This window comes from Dreissena polymorpha, chromosome 11 (genome assembly GCF_020536995.1).
Source record: "Dreissena polymorpha isolate Duluth1 chromosome 11, UMN_Dpol_1.0, whole genome shotgun sequence".
NCBI classification, from domain to species: Eukaryota; Metazoa; Mollusca; class Bivalvia; order Myida; family Dreissenidae; genus Dreissena; species Dreissena polymorpha.
This window is the reverse complement of record NC_068365.1, coordinates 32,450,750-32,454,879: the sequence shown is the minus strand read 5'-3', so window position 1 is coordinate 32,454,879 and position 4,130 is coordinate 32,450,750. Positions and strand designations below refer to the sequence as shown.

At 34.4% G+C, this 4,130-nt stretch overlaps 1 long non-coding RNA gene across 2 annotated transcripts; it reads left to right on the top strand.

Moving 5' to 3' along the window:
- Nucleotides 1-323: 323 nt before the first annotated feature.
- On the top strand, nucleotides 324-3,505 carry LOC127850508 (uncharacterized). Of its 2 annotated transcripts, XR_008035327.1 has the most exons (3): nucleotides 324-363; nucleotides 502-578; nucleotides 1,653-3,505. It is a non-coding gene; the product is annotated as an uncharacterized LOC127850508 (long non-coding RNA). The 2 variants fall into 2 exon arrangements; XR_008035326.1 differs by lacking the exon at nucleotides 324-363 and having other exon boundaries at nucleotides 374-578.
- Nucleotides 3,506-4,130: the final 625 nt, after the last annotated feature.

The following is a 4,130-nucleotide window of genomic DNA, read 5'->3' as shown; positions in this document are numbered from 1 at the left end:
TATTGTACAACGACCGATAAATCGTTAATATCTATAAGATATAACAACCCTTTGATTGTTTTAATATTAAAATTATATAAACGATTTGATCACCTTTGATTGTTTTAATATTAAAATTATATAAACGATTTGATCACGATTTGAAAAAAAGTTTTTAGACCAGTTCAGCAGTAATAATTGTAAAATAGAATTGTTGGCGTATTGTTAATCTTTTTTATTAACCATTCATGTTTACTTTGGTGCGATTATAATAATTGTTATTTATTATTTTATTGAATATTGGGGAGTTGTGTGTAACCTTCGGTTTAGATTTAGAGTGACTTCCCTTGTTTACAAAAACACTTTCCTCAAAATGCACACATGGTTTGTCGTTTTTGGATTATCAATATCAACATTCACTCATTCAGAGCTATTATCTGTTTTATTTGTAAACAATCTATGTTTTACATACAATAGTTTTCATTTCATAGTTCACTTATTACTGTATGCTATTTGTTTCAGATACCAGTGCCATCACATCTGTCATGATCTGAGTTCGGATTAAGAGTTTGAAGTTCGAGATAGTCAGATAGAATATGGTGAGTACATAGAATATGGTGGGTACAGTCTCAGATGATAAGTTTACTCCATGAATAAGGGCCACTGTTCCATATTTATTTGATTGGATGTAGCAGTGGCAGTTCTCCCTCTGGCCCAAACTTTTCTGTAGCCAAATTTACCTTTTTATGTCTGAATTCTTATTATTTAGGATATTTTATGGGTGACTATGTAGAAATCCTTGTAGCCAAATGGATTTTTGTAGCCAAATTACATTATTTGTAGCCATTGGCTAATTTGGCGAATGACAGAGTAAGCCCTGAGTGGACTGATTATTATTATGCCCCCCTTCGAAGAAGAGGGGGTATATTGTTTTGCTGGATGTCGGTCGGTATACCAGTTTGTTTCCGATCAATAACATGTGATCTGATTGACCAATTTGCTTGATACATCCCATGTGCATTTTCCTTTGCCAATAGTTGATGACCCCTATTTAAATTGGGGTCACTATGTCAAAGGTCAAGGTCACTGTCACACTAAAAGTGAAAATTGTTTCCCATCAATAACTTTTGAAAAAGGGACCAATTGGTTTGATATTTCCGATGTGCATTGGCATTGGACAGTAGATGTCCCTCATTATAATAAGGATCACTAAGTCAAAGGTTAAGGTCACTGTCACACTAAGTGTGAAATAGTTTCCGATCAATAACTTGTCAACTGATTCACCGATTGGCTTGATACCTCACATGTGCATTGGCCTTGGACAGTGGAAGACCCCTGTTGAAATTGGGGTTACTAGTTCAAATGTCAAGATCACTGTGACATTAAGTTTTATTTAAGTGGCTAAGTCACACTTATATGATAAGATTGACTCATATGATCATTTTTGTTGCGAAAAATCCCATGTCAAGGCCCTGTTTAGGGGGGCCTCTGTCTCCGACCACGGAGCTCTTGTTAACTTAAAAAAAAATTGGAATAATTTATCCTGCTTTGATCAACTGCTGTCCCCATGGCATTCGTAAAGTAACCATGAAAGAAAAGTGTGCCAGTTAAAAGGCTCATGACTTCGGAACAATAGCATATGTCAATTGCTAAAATATGATAATTTATTTCAGGATTTCACGAACGACCTAAGTTTTTTTGGATTTGCGGTGATTGAACAGGAGCAGGAGAGTTTTGTGGTGTCATCTGAAACTGATAGAAATGAACACAATGTTGAGTCTGGAGACCAAGCGGATAATTTATTGTTTGACTGCAACAATAATGAAAAAGCCACAGAGCAACCTTTAGACTTAAAATGTTCTGTTGAAATTGTTGTTGACAATAAGAAGAAACATGAATGCAATATGTGTGTAAACAAATATAGCACAAGAACAGGATACAAAAGGCATTTAGTTAGCCATTCCAACGATGGTCAAAAGTGCACTGTTTGCGAAAAAGTGTTCTATTCCACCTATGACTTAAAGAATCATATGAGCAACCACAGTAACTTACGCACTTTCTCGTGCATTGAATGTGAAAAAACCTTTAAAACAAAACGCGACTTAAATGTTCACAGAACAAGGCTACACAAATCTTACTTGAAATTTGTGTGTGAAGTATGTGGGAAGGGTTACAATTATAGAAATGAGTTAGATGGACACAGGGCAAAACATGATGGGTCCAAACCATTTAAGTGTCCTAAGTGCAACAAAGCATATCAGTACTTGCCTAACCTGTCACGGCATGTGTGCGGAAAAATGGAATCACCCAAGTGTGATAAGTGTGGAAGCATTTTCAAGACAAAACACTACCTTCAAGAACACATGAAGGCTCATGATGACCCCGAACAACATCAGTGTTATGTGTGTGGAACTTTTTACAAATATAGATCTTCTTTTTAAAGACACAAAAAGAAGACTGGTCATTAGTGTTTTAAATGCTTTAGTCAGAATAAGTACAGATAAAACTCTGGATATATTATAATGTTATAAAGGCATATAATTATACAGTTATATCTGTTTACTGTAAGGCCTTAGCAGAAACTTAATGGCAATAGTAAACCCTTATGAACCTTATAAGCACTTGTTTTTCAGCCAGTCTTCATCATGATGTTTGCTCAGAAGATTTGCTTAGCAATTAGGAAATCATTTTGTTGACATAAAGAAGAATTGCTTTTGAGAAATTACCAATACCCGGTATACCAGCTGCATGAAATTAATTCATATTGTGGCATTTATTTTTTTAATGCAGTCATCTGAATATTAATCCTGCCTTAAAATATAGTGTAGCATTGTTGGATTGTGTCCTGATTAAGATGATGATGATGATGATTATTTGGTTGATGATTAACAGCAACAAACTGTCTGAATACGTTTTATTTAATATTCTTGCTATTTCAGGTAATGACATTTATTGTTGGAGAATATTACAACTGTTAGAATTTAAATTGTTATTAAACAGTATTTGCATATTGGGTATATATGTGTTAGGGCTCTGCATTAAGGTTATTCTGTTAAAACTACATGTATTTGAAAGCTTGATGCATGGTATATGTTTGTTAGGGCTAACTTGCAGTTGTTAAATAATATTTTCTACCCCATTTACGAGATGCCATGGTGACAAGCCAGCATTTGATTGTATGAAGTTTTATTTCTTTGAGCAAGATGCTTGATGATAATTGCAACTTTTTCTTTCAACAATATATGAATTGTGTTATTTGTGTATATATTTTTCATTCAGTTTTCACAAGACAAAAGAAACAGGCTTTCTTATATTCATTCTTTATTGAAGTGTCTATTGACTGAAAAGTATTAACTGTATAATATAAATGTATAAAATCATGGCAGGAGCTGCTGGTCTTTAAGTTCATTTTAAGTTTGACTATTGTTTTAATTTTTGCTGGTTTAATGTTGAGTATTATCAATAAATGTGTTCTTTGTAGTTTCCTAATACAATATTACAGAAAAGAATAAATAACTGAACAGAGTCCACTGTTATATTTGTTTAAGCTTGTAAAAACATGTTAATACCCCTACAAACTAAGTTTAGGGGGTATATATGAGTGAGCTTGTCTGTTGGTCGGTCTGTCTGTATTAAGTGTCCGCTCTCTAATTCAAGTTGTTTTCATCCGATCTTCACCAAACTTGGTTAGATGTTGTATCTAGATGATGTCTAGGAAAAGTTTGCATATGATTCATGCGGGGGTCAAAAACTAGGTCACGTGGTCACTTCGTGCGTTTTAAACATTGAGCATGGTGTCTGCTCTCTAATTCAAGTAGTTTTCATCCGAGCTTCACCAAACGTGGTCAGGAGTTGTATCTAGATGATGTCTAGGCCAAGTTTGAACATGGGTCATGGCAGGACAAAAACTAGGTCACAGGGTTACTAAGTGTGTTTTAAACATTGAGCATGGTGTCCGCTCTTTAATTCAAGTAGTTTTTACACCATATTCACCTTACTTGGCCAGAAGTTGTATCTAGATGATGTCTAGGTCAAGTTTGAATATGGGTCATGCCGGGTCAAAAACTAACAAATAAGTTTATGTTAAGTTTCAACTGTTTTATTATGCAAATTATCTTCAGACAAACGATGGTATTTGACATGAGAAAAAT